Consider the following 15775-nt stretch of genomic DNA (forward strand, 5'->3'; position numbering starts at 1 on the left):
ACCTTTAAATGGTGTCATAGCACTTAATAATACTATAAAAACCTTACAGAAGTATATGTCCGTTTCTTCCCTCCTGACTTGAGACTACTGTTGTCATATATTTTATACACACATACAGATATATATATAAACCTCGCAATACACTGTTACTATTTTTGTTTTAATGGTCAATCATCTTTTAAAGACAAGCAAGACATTGTAATTTTACCTTATTGAGCGCTTGGTACTTTTGTATTCCTAAAAACCATCATAAGGGAAGCAGATTTGGCCCAATGGATAGGGCATTCGCCTACCACATGGGAGGTCCAAGGTTCAAACCCAGGGCCTCCTGACCCATGTGATGAGGTGGCCCATGCACAGTGCTGATGAGCGCAAGGAGTGCCGTGCCACACAGGGGTGTCCCCCGCGTAGGGGAGCCCCATGCACAAAGAATGTACCCCGTAAGAAGAGCCGCCCAGCGTGAAAAAAGTGCAGCCTGCCCAGGAATGGCAGCACACACACAGAGAGCTGATGCTGCAAGATGATGCAACAAAAAGAGACACAGATTCCCAGTGCTGCTGACAAGAATACAAGCAGATACAGAAGAACACACAGCAAATGGACACAGAGAGCAGACAACTGGAGGGAGAGGGGGCGAGAAGGGGAGAGAAATAAAAAAATATATAAATCTTGAGGAAAAAAACCATCATAAGTTTTGTTTTGTTTTCTGAGAGGCATTTAAGTTACTGGAAACACTTTCATCCTTTTAGTTCTTGTTTTCAGGATTTGTTAGGCGAGGCTGGAGCAGTACTCAGTCTAGAACTATTCTCCACTACCCAGGCAAGACTTACTGAGTATCTAACACAATACTCCCTGAATTAGGAGTCTTTGAGTTTGCCTGGCAGAAAAAAGCACTCTCTTTGGCCCAGTGTGACTCTCTGGCACTGTTCTGTAATCTTTTTAGACTGTGTTGTCCCTGGCTTTGGGCAATTTCTCTGTACACATTTACTTGGCTGGATACTTGACAGGGACCCTCTGCAGATCTTTAAGATTCTCTCTGCACAAATTTCTGTCCTATGCACTCTTGCCCCCTTGTTCTGCCTCACCTTTAGATACAGCTCCTCAACTTACAAAATCTAAATCACAAATCTGGTAAGCATATTTGTGCTTAAAATGTTTCCTTAGCTCTCCATAAAGGTACAGATTAAACCAAATACAGCTTTATTGGATGGCCAGTTGAGAAGAAATTATTTCCTGATTCCCTAAAAATTCCTTGACAAAACTCAAGAGCTAACTTCTGAGAAAGAGAAAGCTTGCAGAGAGATGAGAAGCAGGGAAGCAGTCAATCTACAAAAGGGATTTACAATGGGAAAATCACCAAAAGCAAATAAAGGGATAGGTTCTGGAGATGGCCAACAGGAAGTGGTGCTTGGCTGCTGTGGTCACTGAACCCCAGGTGCCACGGCCTTGGGGAGTAAGGTAATCTTCAAAAACTCCATGGGAGAAAGACAATTCAGGGAGGGGGACTGATGCTTTTGTACCAAAAGAGATAGGTGGCACTTGGTTTCCTTTTTCGAAGTTTTTTTGACTTTTGATTTTAACTTTTTATTCTTAAATAATATTGGACTTTAAAAAGTTGCAACAGATAGTAAAAAGGTTCACCCAGCTTCCCTAAAAGGTAACATCTTACAGAATCATAGCAGTTATCAAGAACAGGAAACTAACATTGATTCAAAACTCTTAACTTATCTACAAACTCTGCAGATTTTGCCCATTTTTTCCTGGTCTGGGAACCCATCCAGGATCCACATAGCATTCAGTTTTCATGTCATGTCATGTCTGTCTTTCATGACCTAGACTTTTTTGAAGAGTACTGGCTATGAGTATGTAGAATATTTAGGCTTGTCTGATGTTTCTTTATGGGTTAAATTAGGTTACACATTTGGGGCAAGAACATCACAGAAGTGATGTGGTGTCCTGGAAAGGTTCCAGGAGGGATACCACATCAATATATTCGATCACTGGTGAGTGTACTATGATCACTTGGTTAAGGTGGTGTAGGTCAGGTTTCTACACTGTAAAGTTACTATTTTTCTCTTTGCAAAATTAATGTGAGGAGATCATTTAAGATGATACAAATATCTTGTTTCTCATACTTGTGCCTGCTAATTTAAGCATCCATCAATGATGCTAGGTTTCATTTGACTTAGAAAAATGAAGAAAAACAACAATGGTTACAATCAATAAAAATTTATACTTGGTGAACTGCTTACACATCTTTTCATGATCCACCCCAGACAACTTTTCAAGGTACATTTCTTGTCACTACCTCAGCACATCGGAGCTCCAACAGCATCATCGGCAGAAAGCCCTAACCTCCCACGATTCCTCACATGTGCTGTGTCCTCTGCCTGGGATGCACGGCCCCCGCTCTCCTCTGCCTGAACCCCACTCGACTCTGCATGCCCACTGTCATGTTCTTCAGGCAACATTCAAACTGCCCCCTCCCTTGGCCCAAGACACGTAATTAGTTGCTGCCTTTACCGGCCCCACGTACCTGTGACCATGTCACAGGATGTTAGACAGCACTGTGTAATTAGCTTGCATGCTTGTGTCTTCAACAGTTGTTCCTTCATCTTATTTATGCTACTTATGAAGATATTTTAGAGCTCTTCTACATTATATGTGAAGGATGTATTGGATCTCTTTAATACAACACAATGTTGTCAGGAGGCTGCATGCAAGTTTACAGCTGAGAAGAACTACTAGTTACATCAGTGGGAAGAAAAGCTGTCCAGAGGATATTATGGGAGATGAATAGAGGAGAGAAACTTAGCAGTAAGACTGGAAAGAAACCTAAAGTGGTGGCTATTGACTAATGGGAAAGAGATGACATTGATTTATTTAGAAGGTAGTAGAAAGCTGGGATAGGACAGAGAAAGTAGAAATTCAATATTATGAATTGCTTTTGCTGAGGAAAAATGGATAATGGATAATAATAAGGTAGAAATGGGGACAGAAAACATTTTATGATTATAAAGGTAATGAATGCTTGAATTAGAAAATCTGAAATATACAGAAGACATAAAGGAGAAAATAAAAATCACATGTACTTCCAGCACCCAGAGTTAATCACCGATGGCATTTCAGTGTGTGCCTGTGCATGTTACACACAGGCAGTACTCACGCAGCATGGCCGTACAAGGCCATAAAAATGACAACACAAACTGAAACCATACAAAGCAATCTTAATAATGAATAGGAAAATACAATTGCTCTGTGACCTTTAAATATCTTAGTCAAAACATTAAAAACACTCTTGCTGTTGGTTATAATTAAAGAAATGAAAAAATAGGAAAACAATTTACTGTAATTTAAAATATTATAATTTGCTGTAATATAAAAATATCGTAATTTAAAACATTAGAAACACTGAAAATTAAAGCGTTCTATTTCATTATTAAAAAACTTACCAAGAGTAGTTTGAATAGTGCTTGGCATTTTCTTCTCATCACAGAACTTTCACTATGGAGAGAGTACTTGTTATGCCTTGGTGAATTGTCACACGCCTTTGCACATTTGGATCAGCTTCCAACACTTGTCCTCTGCACTTTCAATGCCATAAACTATCTCTGAGAGATCCTTTAATGTGAAGTTTTTTGCCGGTGTCCCTTCTTTTACACCTTCATCTTTTCCATCACAACTTTCCTCATCTAATTGATAAGTTCACCTTCACTAAGTTCCTAGGGCTGTACAGCCATAGCCTCCAGGGTGACAGTGTCAACTTTCCCATGTCACCTATTTTTCCATTAATTTCATTTACATTGAATTTAAATTTTATTTCCCGAATTGTTGCTTTTCATTTCCATGCTGCACTTTCACCTTTGTTGACTAAATTCTCTATTTTGAGCAAAGTTTTTGTACAATGTAAGTTCATCATTGGGAGACAAGGAGACAACACAACTACCACTTTGCTATCTGTGTATGAAATGAGTGAAAAACTGCAGGCAGGCTGTGAAAGAAGTGGCATGCTTGGTCACTGATCGTGATGCATCGTCTGTTATTTACAGAGTGATCTGTGGACTGAAGCACTAACAGCCAAGTTTGAACTCTATGCAACTACTCACAGCTAACATACCATAGGAATGTTGGGACACAAGTGTCATTTAAACGAAACTCTTATATATCAGAACCATGAAAAACAAGGACTGCCTCTGCATGTGTATATCAGGATATGTAGTGATTACAATATGGTGCAAGTTAGAATACATATTTATATTTAAACTGCACATATAAAATGTGCAATACATGCATTTTTTCTAATACATTTTTTAAATTAGCATATTGTAATTAATTTATATTCTGATATTTCATCTAACCTTACGTTACAAATATTTCCCCATGCTGTTAAACATGTTGGAAAGTATAACATTTAATAACATTAAAGAACCCCACCCTAAGAATGGAATTTAATTTCCAATTGAGCAACATACATTATCAACCTTTTTTATATTAAAAATGCTGTGAAAATTATCTGTGTACAGAAATCATTCTGTACTTCTAACAATTTCCTTTGCATATTTTAGTAAGTGGAATGACTATATTGAAGGGTATAAGTAATTTTAAGGCTTTTGATATATACTAATTTATCCTTGAATTTACCAATTTTTATTTCCACAATTAGTTGCCAAATTTAAAGGATAAGTAAAAACTTGAATTTCATTTTTTTCATTTCACTTTCTTTTAATACTAGTGAACTTAAATGTGGTTTATGAAATTAACTTCGGATATTTGTATTTTTGCCATTGTAAATTTCCCAATCAAGTCCTCTGTCCAGTTTTCTCTCAAGGTATCTATTTCTATATGATTTATATAATCTTTTTATATACATCACTCCCTTTGAGACAATATGCCTCATAAATAAATTTGTTAGACGTTTTAGAACTCTAAAAATCATGGGTTATCTTCCCAGCTATATCTTATGTGATTGTGTTGTACAAAAATGAAGTCACACTACAATTCTGATGTGTTTTTACTTGGCTCTAACGATTAACCTTTTTATCTGGTTTTGAGAGGCAAATTATAAGGCTCAGTTTCCTCCTTGATGCACATAAAAACATGAACATTAATTATGAAAGAATGCTGGTATCCTGTTTTAAAATCTAGGCCAGTGTGCTGGGACAGGGAATCAAGCCCACTCTGAAAGTGGCTCTGAGTGAACTGGACTTTGCCCACGCTTCACAGTTCCACACTCAACTCTGCTCTCTAATTCCCCCAGCTCCTTTCTTTCTCCTCTCAGTTTCTTCCACTGCCCTAGGCTTGTTTTGTTAGTGAAACTCATTCATATTAAAGCATTACTAATTGAAAGAGGGCTTGGAAAGGACATTGAGAACTTTGGAAAATGGGTCCCTCAATGGCGGAGAGTAAATTTCTAGAGAGGCTGCTCTCTGGCACCTCTCACATTCCACCACATAAGCGAGGGGCCACCTACCAATTTAGAGCAAGGCAGCCTTGGCCAAGAACAGAGGTTGATACTGAAATGCTATTTTTAAAAACACATTAAAAAAAAAACAAAAAAAAAAAGCACATTGCTACATTATAATCACTTCAAGATAAAGACATAGGAAATATTGGGAGAAAACAAAAGGAAGGTTTGGGACCTTCCTTACCTCTCTCCAAATCAGCACCTGCGAACATCCGTTAGAAAGACAGCCAGGCCCTGAGCCTCAGCAGACTTGCAACTCCTGCCCTCTGGTTTATTGGACTCACCCCACTCAGCTAACAGGGAGGTGAAGAAGGTCAACCACCACACCAGGGAGCCAAGAGTGCCTACAACTACAAGCAGGAGGATTGCATCCAGCATCCATGTGGAACCTAAGCCCCCTCTCGATATAGAAGTGGAGTGGACATCACCATCCCAGGGTCCACAGGCTGGAGGAATACAGTATGGATTAGAGCAGACTTGCTGATATTTTACTATGGAACTATTGTGAAGAGTAATGGAAGAAATTCTAGCGTTGATGTGGAGAAAGTGGCCACGGTGCTGCTGAGGGAAGACGAGATGTGATGTGGGGGCATTTTCAGGACTTGGAGTTGTCCTGGGTGGTACTGCAGGGACAGATGCTGGACATTGTATGTCCTGGCATGGCCTACAGGGTGGACTGGGGGAGAACGTAAACTACAATGTAAACCACTATCCATGTGGTGCAGCAGTGCTCCAGAATGTACTCACCAAATGCAATGACTGTGCCACAATGATGAAAGAGGGTGTTGATGTGGGAGGAGTGGGGTGAGGGGGTGGGGGGTATATGGGGACCTCATATTTTTTTAATGTAACGTTTTAAAAAAAAAAAGAAGGAAAAAAAGGATAAGTAAATAAATAGATAAATAAATAAATAGAGGAAGGGGAAAGGACGCGGTGGCATCTCTTTGGACTGCTCGAGGCTTCTTGCTGAGCCCTGCCGCTGGGATGGCAGAAAAAAGCACAGGGGTGCCTGGGCCATGGCGCTTCCCTTTCGTATCCTTAACTGTTGATCAGAGAGGGGAAGTGGGTCCTTTGGGGAATACAGGCTACTCAAAGGCTGTCAGGTCAAACTCTGGCAAGTATAAGGCCACACTAAAGAGGAAAACAGGACGTGGTTTTGAAACAAACATTACACCTCTTGGACCACCTCTAAGGAAGGTGGCAAGCAGGGGCAGTTCCCCTGGGGTGCAGACTGGATAAATCCGAAAATGAAATCTCTGTCTTGATGGACCTGGTCTATTTTCTGTTTCATTGAGGAAAGTTAGAAAATGTACTACATTTTCTAGTGCTCTTTCCTTCCTTTCCTACACAAATGTTAACTGAACCATACTCAGTACCCAGCACAGAAGCGAAGCAAACAGAAACGGCTCCTGCCTGCTAGCTAGGGCTTACAGCTTAGTGCAGGGGTTCTCAACCTGTTTTGTTCCATGGGCCCCTCTGCCGGTCAGGTGAAACGGTCCCTTGAGAATCCATGGAACCCTGGTTAAGAAGCCCTGGTCTAGTGGGAAACACAGATGCATAAACAATCTATTACAGTTTTGTGTAATAAGCGTTAGAACTTATGACAGTGTGACGCTGGATGAGCCCCAGGAAATCACGTTCAAAAAGCTAATCCAGGAAAGCAGATTAGGCTCACCTGATAGGGCATCTGCCTACCATGTGGGAGGGTCCAGGGTTCAAGCCCAGGGCCCCCTGACCCATGCGGTGAGCTGGCCCACGCGCAGTGCTGACGTGTCAAGGAGTGCTGTGCCACGCAGGGGTGTCCCCCGTGTAGGGGAGCCTCACACACAAGGAGTCCACCCCATAAGGAGAGCCTCCCCCCGCGAAAAAAGAGCAGCCTGCCCAGGAGTAGCACTACACACACGGAGAGCTGATGCAGCAAGATGACGCAACAAAAAGAGACACAGAGTCCCAGTGCCACTGACAAGAATCCAAGCGGACACAGAAGAACACACAGCGAATGGACAGAGAGAGCAGACAATGGGGAGGGGGGAGAGAAATAAAAATTTTTAAATATAAAAAATTGAAAAAAGCTAACCCACTCCTGTGGTGTGAACCTAATGTAAGCAGGGCCTGTGGAACAGGTTCCTTCAGTACTGCGTGAGCCATATGGGTCTTAGTCCCCCACCTGGAGCCCTCTATAAAGGAATGAAATTCAGACAGAGAGAGAATGCGACTGAAGCAAGACATAGGATGCAACGAGACCTGGAGGAGAAGGGAGAGACCTGCAGATGCCACCAGGTGCCTTGCCATGAGACAGATCGCTGGCTGCAGGTCTTCAGGGAGAAAGTGTAGCCTGATGATGCCTTGATTTGGACATATTCATGGCCTCAGAACTGTAAGCTTGTAAGCAAATAAATCCCACGGTAAAAGCCAACCCATTTTTGGTATATTGCATTTCAGCAGCCTAGCAGACCAGAACAGAACTGAACAGGCTGAGGATGTATGGGAGCTGGGGGCAGGGGCAACCTAATCCAGTGTTGTATAAGGTGCTTCCTGAAAGAAGTGCCTTCTAAGCCAAGACCTGAAGGCTGAGGAAGAGCCACTAAGTAAAAGGGGGAAAGCATGTTCCAGGGAGAGGCGAGAAAAATTAGGGCACATTTAAAGAACTGAACAAAAGTTGGGCTGCAGAACACAGAAAAGGATAAGGAAAATCAAGAGATGAGGCTAGAGAAGTAAGAGAGGATCGGATCATACATGGTTTTATAAACCTATAAGGACATTGGTTTCATTTCTATGAAATATCTAGAAATTGCAAATTCATAGAGACAGAAAGCAGTTTGGAGGTTACCAGGGATTGGGGAGGAGGAAGATGGAGTTTTTGCTTGGAGGGAATAGAGCTGCCGGGAAATTTTGGAAATTTTGAAACAAACTTTTTTAAAGTTGGAACTTACCCAAGAGTAGTAGGGAATCACAGAAGGGTTTTAAGTTGATGAACAACATGAATTTTGCATTTCAGAAAGAGCACTCTGCCCCAACCTGGAGACTTGAGGGGGCAGGCCCAGGCACCTCCATGCGGGGGCCTTTGTGAAGGTAGCACCAGTGGGAATGGGGAGGAAACAATGGTTCGTGAAGTGTTTGGGTGTTGGTGAAATGGGGTGGGAGGGTGAAGGAAAGAAGCGGCAAAGGCAATGCCCGCATCCTGGGCTCGGGCAACTGGCTGCATGCTAGTTCCATCACTGACCAGCAGTGCACAGGAGCAGGAGCATTTCTGAGGAGGGGTTAAGGGCCACGTGAAGCGTTTGGGCACATCCAGCAGGCAGACGGGGCCGCGGCTCATTGGCAAGGGAGGCATCCCTACTAAACAGGGAGGTAGGTCCTCGGAGGGGTGGCCTCACAGAGCCAAGGTGCCCAATCTCCTGGGTTTGACTTAAAACACACCCCGTCCTCTGTGGACAGTTACCACAAACAGAAACTCTGTTCCACAGCACTGAGAGTGAAAGCAGCAGACAAGGGAAAGAAGAGATAGGACCAAGTCTATCACCATCTCAAGAGAAAATCTGCTTACTCCTTGAGAAGAAAAAATTAGAAGATGAAAACCAGAAATGGATTTTTCCTATACTTTGGGGTCCACAATTTATTTCTAAAATTGGCGCAATGATTTCAGCAACATGAACTGAAAAATGTCATGTCGAGGAAGCCAGCATATTGCTACTGGCAGTACCGTTAACTTGTTCAGGGGACAGCTAGTCCTCTGGTGGTCCAAGCACAGGCAAGTGTTCGCCTTTTGATGCGAGGTGAGGACTGGGATCATCTTTTCAATAACAAAGGAAGGCACACCCGGTTAGCTGTGAGACAGATCAATCAGTATAAACCAGTCTAAATACTGGCATCTCTGACATGAAATAAGGGAAATTAAAAACAAAAACAAAAAAACCCCACAGATCTCTTACAAACTTGAAACACTTGTTTTAAGTGAGGGAGAAATAGCTGCACAGCCTAGCTCCTCATTTTCTCTTCTTAAGGAATGAAACATTTATGTCAAACTATCTTTGCTTTATCATTTTCTTCAAGACCGACAGTCAACTTACTATAGCCTACATTAATTATTTTTTACACTGTGGTTACTAATTGAGGATTCAAAGACTCTTCTGAAATTGTATATATGAAATTGTATATATGTGAGTCTAGGCATTTTTCTGGAGAAAGTTGTCGAGAACCTGGGCTCATGAAATCCTCAGAGCTGTCAAGAGTCAATACAGACTGTGCCAGCCCACGTCTTATATGTACACTCCACTTTGATTCTCCTACAGTGTATATCATAAATATAGGTCATAAATTATGGGCTGACAGGGCCCATATTCTCTTGTTTTTGTAAATTGTATTTTTTTGAAGATATATGCATCACATACAAAAAAATGTTAAACTAAAAAATATAAGAGGTTCCTATATACCCCTCACCCCACTCCTCCTACACCAACAATCTCCCTCATCATTGCAGCACACTCATCTCACTCGGCAAACACATTTTGGAGCACTGCTGCATTACACAGATAATATAGTTTACCCTGTAGTTTGCACTCTCCCCCAGTACATTCAGTGGGTTATGTCAGGATATATAAAGTCCAGCATCTGACCCTGCAATATCATTAAGGAAAACTCAAAATCCCCAAAATGCCCCCACATCACATCTCTTCTACCCTCTCCCTGCCCTCAGCAACTACTGTGGCCACTTTCTCCACCTCAATGCTACAATTTCTTCTATTACTCATCACAATAGTTTTATAGTAGAATATCAGTAAGTCCACTCCAGTCCATATTTTATTCCTCCATTCTGTGGATCCTGGGATGGCGATGTCCACTCTACCTCTACATCAAGAGGGGGCTTAGATTCCACATGATGATGGATGCAATTCCTCTGCTTACAGTTGTAGGCACTCTTGATTCCCTGGGGTGGTGGTTGACGATCTTCACCTCCCTCTTAGCTGACCTGGGTAAGACCAACGAACCAGAGGGTAGGAGTCGCCACTCTGCTGAGGCTCAGGGCCCAGCTGGCATATGGGCAGTCCAGAGATTCACATCTCCTGAGTATGGACCATCCCTAGCACCAACCACGGGTTCAGTAAAAGTGACAGAAGAGGCATGTGTAGAAAAGTCACATCTGAGTCCAGCTCTATCACACTCAGGAGCACAAATTCCAAAGTAGGACCCTCTGACATGGCACAGAGCTCCAAATCCATCTGCCATGACCACACGCCCTGTGGATCTCCACAGCCTTCAGGAGAACCAGTACTTAGAGTTGTGTTTACTTTCATGGAACCATACTTAGAAAGAACCTCAAAAGCTAACAAGTTGATTCCTCTGCCTTTTTTTTTTTTTTAAGCAAAATGTCTCCAAAATCATCTAAGTCAGATGAAAACAGAAAGTCTGTTTATTTTTCCCTTCGGGAAAGCAATTCCAGCACCTCATTCTGTAACCTATTACATTTTTAACAGTTCCCGTAAAATTGATCTTTAGTCTGTATGTGCTCCCGTTTGGGCCTCAGGAACTGCTGTCTTTCTTCATTTTATACATAGCTATAAATGAGTGCTGATCTTTCCCAGAGAGGACACAGGGCAATGCACTTGCCACAGGTATTCTTAAACCCAACGGAGGCAGCGATAAGTGTGTATGGACACAATACGGCTCCTCCACACCTGTGCAATGTACTAGAACCCGAGTGTGACTGGGTTAGTAACGGGAGTTCAGTGTCCCAAGCAGCGGAGTGGAGACGTCTCAGTGGGAGCTCTTCTTATCCAGGCACTGGCCTGGATGCTCCGACAGCAGCACAGGGAGGACCACAGCGTGGGGAGGGATGGAGAGAGAGGCTGCTCCAGGGGAAAAGCACCAGCAGTGGTCAAGGAAATCTGCTTCATGATTTTACACACACAATCAAGAGAATCTAGAAAACCACCTGGAAAAGCACGGGGGACGAGAGGGAGCTCATGGAGAAGGTGTAAACAGGAGGGAGAAATGCCTATGAGGAGGAGCCCTGAGCGGGATCCCTCCAGGTGGAATCTCGGTAGGTTCCTGACCGAGGGCAGAAGCGACTAGTCCAGTCAAAGAGCACGAGCCAAGGAGGACGAGGCCAGCTAAGGTAAGATAATGTGTCGTGACAGGGCAAGTTTTACAGAAACGACCGAGACCTACCACAGTCTAAATACAGCATTAATTGATGGAATGCACCAGCACCATGCTAGGCTCTTTCCCACATATCATCTCTGAACTTCACATGCCTCATCCAAGATCACACAGCTGAGGCAGCAGCAGAGCCAGCCCTCACCTTGCTGACTCCAAGTCCAAGGTTCCTCCACCCACTTAGCAGCGGCCTGGAATCGTACCTATTCCAATTAAAGTAAGTAGGGGCCTTCAGGGATAATGCCACGCATAGAAAAGGGATACATGACTCTGAGGAACTACTTGCAATTCAGATCATTAAGTTGTCATATAGCCCTACTCTAAGGTTGACCCAAATAAAATGGCCATTTTTGTGGGTCTCAGAGAGTTGAATATCAGCAGTTTCACTTGGTTCAACCGAACTTGAAGGAACTCAAAAGAGACGAAACGTGTCCTTGCCAGCCCCAAACCTCGGTCTCAACTGAGGGCCCTGGTGCGTTGACATTTTATGAAGGGGAGGAAAAGAATGATGGAGGAAAAAAACATAAAGATTTCTAAATGGACATTTACATGCAAAATCATCAAATACAAACAACAGAGACCATTTCACATTTTATGTCCTAAGCTGACATCCTTCCCCACCACCAAAATTCCCGAAGTCGGCCTTCTGGTGATGCCTCCACATTCGGACATTCGTAGGCACCCTGCTGTGCCCTGTCCAACAAACCCGCGCTGCTAAAGCCCCGCCTGCTCCACGCTCCTGGATCTCTGCTCTTCATCTGCTTCAAAGCCCTCCAGGAAGCTCTGCTGGCAGCCCCAGGCCGCTCCAAGGGGCAGGATAAAGCCTGCACTTCCTGCGTCTGCTTCTGCTCCACCCCAGGGATTTCTCTTGAATGGCCTATTATGGTTGTTTCATCACCTGGGACAGATGCCTGTTCAACAAAGACTCCTGCAGAGGCAGATTTCTCCAGGAGGTAGATGAGCTGTCTACTCCCTTCCCTCTAAGATTTAAGTCTAATCACTCAAACGTAGCGATTAAACAGCATAAGCGGGGCAGCTGTTTCATAAGTGTAAGCAAACCCAAGTTTATCAAAGCCACTCCATGCTGCTGCTCCCAGCATTTTGGAGCCATATCATAGTCATTTATATCTCCTAATTAAGTCTGCTAAGAAACTGGGTATAACTACATAAAGGGGAAGAATAAAGTAATTCCTTTTATCCTTCCTAAAAGGAAACTCTGTGAAGTCCACAAGCAATTTCTTCTTTCATTTATGTGTTTGTCACTGTTTTTGCTTTTGGGGCAAAGCAAAAAGTAACCTCTATTTAGAACATCTCCTTAAACCATGGGAAATGTGCCAGAGACGACACTGCTTTTTAACTAGGAAATACCTTATATTCATGAAAACCTCCAAAACTTAAAAAATCACAATGGCTTTCGAAGCAAACATATTCTCTCACAGCAGACATATTTCAAAACATGTAATAAAGGTAAGCGCTAATCATAGGAGAAATTAATCCAGAGAGGCCCCAGTGGAATGACCTTGGGGTCAGACTGCCGGCCCCGCTCTTCTGGATGTCTAACCTCTGTTATATGTCAGGGCCCTGCTCTGTAAGCAGAGGATGGCCCTGGGTCACGCAGAGGGAAAGACAACGTGAAACCCAAGGCCAAGCACCAAGAGCACAGTCCAGCTTGGCCCCGGGGAACCGTGGTTCACACTGTGTCACTGTCTATATGGCTGCAGTTATTGGGCTCTTACCTCATGATCCAGTTACAATGATCAGCTCCATCTGACAGATGGGGAAACTGTGGCATGGAAATGCAAGCACCCTGCCCAAGGTCCCACAGCTGGTAAATGGCTGAGCTGGGCTGAGCCCATGACTGACAACTATGCAACATGGCCTGTTGTCTGTCCTAAGCTTTTTTTTTTTTTTTCAACTTTTGCTATAATTTTTGTCCTACATCTTGCTTATTGTGCCGATTTCATGTCTTTATGCATGTCCTTAAAGAGTGTGGTTTGTCTTTCCTCTGTGCTTGCTGCCCGTGGTCCAAGCGAGCTAACTGGTGCTCGGCCCCACCACTCTGAGCTGGGGGGCTGGTTTTGCTATCTTCCCTGTTGCTATATGCAGAGCTGCACACAGATCCCTCCGTGCTGTCAGGGGCACCCCTAGTTCCCTGGGGGCTGGGGCTGCATCCTCACCTCACTGGGAGCCCCCTGGTCACTTTTTGGTGACTGTTTTTAATTACTCTCTGAGCACCACTGATTAATATAACCCAGTGTCAGTTTTTCCCTTTTTTTTTTTTTTTTGGTCTTTATTTTTTAATATTACGTTAAAAAAATATGAGGTCCCCACATACCTCCCACCCCCCTCACCCCACAGCAACAATCTCCTCCATCATCATGAGACATTCATTGCATTTGGTGAATACATCTCTGAGCACCACTGCACCTCATGATCAATGGTCCACATCATAGCCCACACTCTCCCACGTTCCATCCAGTGGGGGCCACGGGTGGACATACAATGTCTGGTAACTGTCCCTGCAGCATCACCCAGGACAACTTCAAGTCCCGAAAACGCCTCCACATCTCATTGCTTCCTCCCATTCTCCACACCCAGCAGCCACCATGGCCACTTTCTCCACACCAGTGCCACATTTTCTTCGATTACTAATCACAATAGTTCATGAATAGAATATCAGTAAGTCCACTGTAACCCATATTCTATTCCTCCATCCTGTGGACCTTGGAATGGTTGTGCCCACTCCACATCTATATCAAGAGGGGGCTTAGATTCCACATGGATGCTGGATGCAATCCTCCTGCTTTCAGCTGTAGGCAATCTTGGCTCCATGGTGTGGTGGTTGACATTCTTCACCTCCATGTTAGCTGAGTGGGGTAAGTCCAATAAGCCAGAGTGTAGGAGCTGAAGTCTGTTGAGGCTCAGGGCCTGGCTATCATATGGTCAGTCCAGAGATTCAGGTCCCCTGGGTATTTATTAAACCCCAGCACCAACTACAGTTCTGGGAAAAGTAACAGGAGAGGCTTGTGGACAAAGATCACATCTGAGTCTAGCTCCATCACACAGAAACACAAACTCCAAAGTAGGGCCAACTGACACGGCATTGAACTCCATCTGCCATGACCATAGAACCTGTGGGTCTCTGTGGCCCTCAGAAGAACCAATACTTGGGGTTGTATCTACTTTATCTGTCTCTGCGACTCTGCTGAGGTGTGCATAAGGGCAACTCAACCCCTCTGATAACCTCTTGGCTCTTTTTGGAGACTCATAGCCATATAAACTCATTTGTCCTTTCCATTTCCCCTTTTATTTAGGTCAAAAAGCGTTTTTAACTCCTGGTATTATATGTAGACTGAGATACTCTGTTGGTCCGAGTTGACCCTTTTATTTAGGTCATTTTCTAGTTACATCAGCAGCTGGTACTTGGTAGTAATCCCTTAGCGCCAGGGAGGCTCATCCCCAGGAGTCATGTCCCATGCTGGGGGGAAGGCAACAGATTTACATGCTGAGTTTGGCTTCGAGACTGGCCACATTTGAGCAACATGGAGGCTCTCAGGAGGTAACTCTTAGGCATCCTGCAGCTCTAGGCCTTGTTCTTATTTCAGGTGCACAGGCTCACAAGCATAGTCATTAGTATCAAGGACTCATTGTTGGACCTTCATTCATTCTTTTTTGGTCTTTGCTGTTGCACTTGGGGGACTGTTGCTGTTCCTTTAGGGACTGTGACAGAGCTCCCCTGGCTAGGAACTCAGCACTCCTTCAGTTGTTGTTTTCAATTGTATCCACTATGAAAATATCCAAACATTTTTATGTACCCTGGATATATGCCCTGCAGAACTCCCTGCCAACCATGTGTCCCATCATTAACATCCCACACCAGTATTCCTCCGCTGCCATTGTTGAATCTCTCTGTGATCCAAAACTTCCTGAAAAGTGAAGCCCAATATATTGCCGCCTTCTTTCTTCCTACTTTTCATGGAGTTTTTACCTTTGTTTTTGCTGAATACAATTAATTTTATGGAAGGAGACATCAAAACTGCATTTGCCTTCCTCTTAGCCACAGGGAGAAGAAAACACTTCCTAGCAGCCTTTATGGAACTAAATGACTGTTTCTCTGCAAATGAAGAGTGAGGACCAAAAATGTTACCTGCTCCC

At 43.6% G+C, this 15775-nt stretch overlaps 1 protein-coding gene across 19 annotated transcripts in view; it reads right to left on the minus strand.

Moving 5' to 3' along the window:
• Positions 1–15775, minus strand: part of ULK4 (unc-51 like kinase 4) — a 659217-nt gene that overhangs the window by 174409 nt on the left and 469033 nt on the right. The gene's annotated exons all lie outside the window — the stretch shown is intronic.

This window comes from Dasypus novemcinctus, chromosome 26 (genome assembly GCF_030445035.2).
Source record: "Dasypus novemcinctus isolate mDasNov1 chromosome 26, mDasNov1.1.hap2, whole genome shotgun sequence".
Classification (NCBI taxonomy): Eukaryota; Metazoa; Chordata; class Mammalia; order Cingulata; family Dasypodidae; genus Dasypus; species Dasypus novemcinctus.